A 6,248-nucleotide genomic window follows, 5' to 3' on the forward strand; every position below is an offset into this window, starting at 1 on the left:
GTCAGATTTTATATTAGTCCTGAAAGTCTTGCCCTCTAAACGCATTTGTAGACATCCTATGGATTCCTGAGGATTTAGAACTCTGCGGATTTCCAGTTTTATAGCACTTACTTATTTTGTATTATGTCTGGCTCTCTATGTTTATCTCTTATGATTGTCTTGAAGTTCACAGCTGGAACTTGACTTATTAAAAGTTATGTTTGTCTGAGTACTTCTCCTTGGACTGATTCTTGAAGGAAGTCCATGGTGATTTGTAACTATGCATATTATCCATAACTGCACTTTTAGAAATAGATGTTGATCATTTGAGAAAGTGTTTTCTAACAGCTTACAATACACAGGCAATTTCAATAGTAGAATTAAATCTAATGTTACTATACAGTAGCTGCCAAATAATTCATTTTAATTTCTTATCTGTGGTTATCTCAGTCATTTCCCAGAAAATTATTTTCTTAGATTGCTTATTTAAAGGTTTACAAAAAGATGTAGCAAATATATACAACATAAATAACTTAATGGTCATAAGTTTCATAACTATAGTAACTTTTTCTTCATTGTATTCTTGTTCAGGCATGCTGAATCTTCTTTGGGACATTAAATTTCATAGATTGGCTCATATTGTATTATGGCAAATATTATTTTGATTTTTTCATGCATTACAGGCAGGATGTAGAGGTAAAGTAAGAGCCATATTGCATACAATTTACCTGAACTCATTAAAAGAACTGTTGGGAGTCATTTAGAAAAAAAAATCCTTATACTGTTTTCCAGGTCACAGATACTCTACTCAGCAGTAAAATTGTCCTTATTAGTTTCTACAAGGTACTGATTACATTTCTTGTGATATTTTAATAGGTTTATGCTTAGAAGTGTTAAAGTTCAGATTTTTAGAGATTTTTACAGAAATATAGTTTGTGTATTACCAGTATTTTTTCAACAATTTCTAATATGCATTGATCAAGAGAGACCTCAGATTTTCTTCCTTTTGCTAAATTACTTTGTTATTTATTACATCTATCAGATTTTTCATCTAAATTCAGACCTCTTTAATTTTATTATGCAATCATTCCAGCCCTTTTTTTGTACATGCAATTAAAAATAAAGTTACAACAGTCAATGATTTTATTAAATTTTATTTATTTATTGGTCGCCTGGGTGGCTCAGTTGGTTAAGTGACAGGATCTTTTTTTTTTTTTAAGATTTTATTTATTTATTTGAGAGAGAGAGAATGAGAGACAGAGAGCATGACAGGGAGGAGGGTCAGAGGGAGAAGCAGACTCCCCGCCAAGCAGGGAGCCCGATGCGGGACTCGATCCCGGGACTCCAGGATCATGACCTGAGCCGAAGGCAGTCGCCCAACCAACTGAGCCACCCAGGCGCCCCAAGTGACAGGATCTTGATTTCAGCTCAGGTCATGATCCCGGGGTCCTGGGGAATCCAGCCCTACCTCAGGCTCCCTGTTCAGTGGGGAATCTGTTTCTCTCCTCTCTGTCTGCCTCTCTACACCCCCTCAAATAAATAAATAAGTCTTTTAAAAATTTTTGTTTACTTATTTTTATTTTACTTAGTTAAAATCAGTTACATCCTAATCATACCTAACAAACCTCACAAAATAATACTTCATAACAACTGAATTTTGCATGAAAAATAATATAAAGAAAATAAAATAACCTATTATGCTGAACAAGACCACTTGTTAAAATCTATTTTAGATGATAACCCTTTGCCAGCAGTTATAAAATCTGCATACCTGATTCACACAACATCCAATACTAAACAAAGTGAAGATAAAATTCTGTATATTTTAATTTAGGCTCTCTGTAGAACTATTGATCCTTTTGATCTGTACTTTTATATCACTCATATGCTATTTATTATTATATAATAATTAGATAAATCCCATATGCATATCATCAAAACTGAATGTGAATCCCCCACCCCAAAGACTTAGCACCTGTCCTTCTCCCTGCCTATGTTCTTCTCCCAGTTCTCCAATGCCTGCCTCTACTTACCATCTAGAGCTCAGCTTCATAGGACCTTTGCAGAGAAGAATTTGGGGGCACCCTATGTAAAGAATCCTCCTCCTGAGTCACTCCCTATTATAGCGCCCTGCTTTTATCTCCTTCACAGTATTTATCAATATCTGAATGTTTTTATTTATTTGTTTACTTATATATTTTTCGGTCTCTACCAGTTGAAATACGAGCTCCATGAGGACAGCAACTTTTTATTATTATTATTGTGTTATGTTAATCACCATACATTACATCATTAGTTCTTGATGTAGTGTTCCATGATTCATTGTTTGCATATAACACCCAGTGCTCCATGCAGAATGTGCCCTCCTTAATACCCATCACCAGGCTAACCCATCCCCCCACCCCCTCCTCTGTTGAATAAATGCACACATCATTAAATGAACTTCATACCAGTCCATTTAAAGTCAGGGAAGAGATAATCCATACAGCTGCCCAAAGCAAAGTGGAATTGATAGATAATGTCAAGATTTTGAAGCCTGGTGGTCATTTAGTGCCTCTAGGGGAAATGCAGCGAAGATCATGAGAAGCCCCAAGTCTCCTTTGGGCTTTTACCTTTTAGTATCACTGTTAGAGGGCAGGACTGTATAAAGCTGGAATTCCCATTATCATTTAAAATGGAATTTGCTTGTACACAGCACCTGATGATAGTTCAATGTCCTAAATATTTTCACTCCAACTTGGCCTGAAATTCTACCCAACAGTCACTACAAACTGGGGTCTTGTTTTTATATGACTACTACCTAAATGAATATATTACCTCTAATATGTTTCACCTTCCAGTAGATAAATTAAATGTTCTGAGGTTAGTTTTCAAAGGAAAGTGCCAGCATCTAAAATAATGAGTTCTAGTTTGGTTTCATTTGGGACTAAGGGGAGCTAGAACTATTGCTGGGCCCAACTGTATTAGGGAGACGCCTAAGCTGCTCTGATAAAGATACTCATAAAACAGAGGCTTAAAAATACAAATGTAATTTTCTCTGACTAGAATCCCAAAAGTGACCCTGCTGCAACTCATGGGAAGGGGAAAGTATAAAGAGTTCACATACCCAGTACTTTAAGACCCATAGCTGGAAGTGTCACTTTCATTTCTAGTAACATTCCGTTAGTGAAAATGTAGCTAAAGGACCACATCTAGCTGTAAGGGAGTCCGAGAAATATGGTCTCTAGCTGAGCAACCACATGCCCAGCGGCAACTCTACAATGGAAGAATGGGAGAAATATTTTTTTGACAGCTAGCTATTTCTCCCATCAGCTAATGGGAACATGAGGATGGTGGTCCACGGGGAAAGTATTGGATGATTACTAGGGGTATGTTCAAACAAGAAACAAACAAATGAAAACGCAGTTTTCAGTAACATACTGCCCTGTTGATGCCAATTTTATATTTGGCTTATATCAATATTGAAATGGCAACTTATGCAGTGGATAACTACTTAAAGCCTTTTCATAACTACATCAGGAATCGAATTGAGAAATCCTGTCACGGCGCCATGTACAAAAGCATTTTTGTTTGTTCTATATAAAAGAGGTGTAAGGCAAGGCATGCTAGAGCAAAAAGTCAACTCCCATGTGTGAAGTGTGTTCCTTAATAAATACCATGTCATGAACTGTCATATTTTAAGTCTACTTCTAAATATAACTTTCTGTTACTCTACGAATTCAGTGGCACTTGATCTTTTCAAAAATGTAGCTGCCTAGCATCTTCTGGTTTTTTTCTGTGACCCTCTCTTAGCTCTCACAAAAGTGGAATATACATATAACTTTAAACAAAATAAAATATTTAGTCATTTCAATTTTTATTCAATTATTTTTGCCTTTCTAATATTATTTAAAACCACAGGGCAGTACTAAATTACAACGTATGTATTTCTACAAATATTTGCTGGCCTACCATCTACAAGCCCTGTTTTGGGCACAGAGGATGAAAAAAGAAAAAAAATGGATGATGGGAATCCTGCCTTTAGTCAAATCATGGTCAGCCTTTTTAGGGGGGGAAGTAAAGAAGGTTTACTTGTGCCAAAATGCCAACTGCAAAAAAGGGAAATTCTCTAGTTAGTAATCCCAAATATATTTTCAAGTTCCTAAAATTAGATTTCTTGTTATTGACCATTTCTATTTTTTATTAGACAAGAATAAATTTTAAAAGTTTCCCTATTATAAGTAATAAGTTGATTTAACAAGTAATAAGTTTTAACCTGCACATGGTATGTGTGCTAGCTATTACCAAGATGCCAACTAGAATACACCTATGTGGGGGAGCCTGGGTGGCTCAGTCTTTAGGCGTCTGCCTTCTGCTCAGGTCGTGATCCCAGGGTCCTGGGATCCAGCCCCGCATCGGGCTCCTTGCTGGGGCGGGGGGAGCCTGCTTCTCCCTCTCCCACTTCCCCTGCTTGTGTTCCCTCTCACTGTGTCTCTCCTTGTCAAATAAATAAAATCTTAAAAAAAAAAAAAAGAATACGCCTAATGTGGCAGATGGATGAAGCATAAAGCTCAGAATCAAAGTTTGCTAAAAGCTTATGCTTTTATTGTGAAAACTTATAATTCTTCATATTAGGAAATACAGTCAGTCATAGCAGGGAGGTTCATTCTGAAGTTTAAAAAGTGACTCCTAGCGCTCCTCGCGCCAGCCCCTGGGCTCTTGCGTGGTCCTTCCGCCAGTGCCGCTGTGGCTGTGGCCCTGAGGGAGATCTTGCCCCTCCAGGTCAGCCAGCGCAGCAACCAGATCCGCGCCAAATTCGGAGGGTGATCAGCGACGAGCATGGCATCGACCCTACCAGCATTTACCACGGTGACAGCGACTCGAAGCTAGAGCAGATCAACGTGTACTACAAGGAGGCCACCGGTGGCAAGCTCGTGCCCTGCACTGTCGTTAGGCACTGTGCTTGTGGACCTGAAGCTGGGCACTATGGACTCTGTGCACTTGGGACCCTTTGGGCAAATCTTCAGGCCAGATAACTTGGTTTCCGGTCTGAGTTATGCTGGGAACAAGTGGGCCAAGGGGCACTACACAGAAGGTGAAGAGCTGGTCGACTTGGGGCTGGATGTTGTGAGGAAGGAAGCTGATAGCTGTGACTGCCTGCAGGGCTTCCAGCTGACCCACTCCCTGGGTAGGTGGACTGAGCCTGCGATGGGTACCCTTCTCATCAGCAAGATCCGGGTGGAATGCCCAGACACATTCAGTGTGGCGCCCTCACGCAAGGTGTCGGACACGGTGGTGGAGCCCTATGATGCCACCCTTTCAGTCCACCAGCTCATAGAAAACACAAAGGAAACCTATTGCACTGATAACGAGACCCCCTATGATATCTGCTTTGGAACCCTAAAACTGACCACACCCACCTATGAGGACCTCAACTCCATGGTGTCAGCCACCATGAGTGGGGTCACCACTTGCCTGCACTTTCCTGGGCAGCTCAATACTGACCTGCACAAGCAGGTCATGGTCCCATGGTCCTCTTTCCCTGCCTGCACTTCTGCACGCTGGGCTTCGCCCCAGTGACCAGCCAAGGCAGCCAACAGTACTGGGCCCTGACGGTGCCTGAGCTCACCCAGCAGATGTTCAACGCCAAGAACATGACGGCCGCTACCTGACTGTGCCTGCAGCATTCAGGGGCTACATGTCCACAAAGGTGGACAAGCAGATGCTGAACGTCCAAGACAAGAACTGCTGCATCTACTTCGTTGAGCGGATCCCCAACAACGTGAAGAAAGCCGTCTGTGACATACCACACCGGGGGCTAAAAATGTCTACCACCTTCAGGAGCAATAGCACAGCCATCCAGGAACTGTTCAAGTGGATCTCAGAGTAGTTCACAGCCAAGTTCAGGTGCAAGGCCTTCCTGCTCTGGTACACGGACAGGGGCACCTGCGCTGGTACTCGGGCGAGGGCACGGACAAGATGGAGTTCACCGAGGCCAACGGCAACATGAATGACCTGGTGTCCGAGTACCAGCAGTGCCAGCAGTGCCAGCAGTGCCAGCAGTACCAGGAGTACCAGCAGTGCCAGCAGTGCCAGCAGTGCCAGGAGTACCAGCAGTACCAGCAGTGCCAGCAGTGCCAGGAGTACCAGCAGTACCAGCAGTACCAACAGTACCAGCAGTACCAGCAGTACCAGCAGTGCCAGCAGTGCCAGCAGTGCCAGCAGTGCCAGGAGTACCAGCAGTACCAGCAGTGCCAGCAGTGCCAGGAGTACCAGCAGTACCAACAGTA

General features: G+C 41.8%; 1 pseudogene; it reads left to right on the forward strand.

Annotated features, from left to right (window-relative positions):
• The first annotated feature begins 4,734 nt into the window (after positions 1-4,734).
• The window catches only part of LOC102741524 (tubulin beta-4B chain-like), a 2,088-nt pseudogene continuing 574 nt past the window's right edge, over positions 4,735-6,248 (forward strand).

The sequence above is a fragment of the Leptonychotes weddellii genome, chromosome 1, assembly GCF_054177405.1.
Source record: "Leptonychotes weddellii isolate Sample4059 chromosome 1, ASM5417740v2, whole genome shotgun sequence".
Taxonomy (NCBI): Eukaryota; Metazoa; Chordata; class Mammalia; order Carnivora; family Phocidae; genus Leptonychotes; species Leptonychotes weddellii.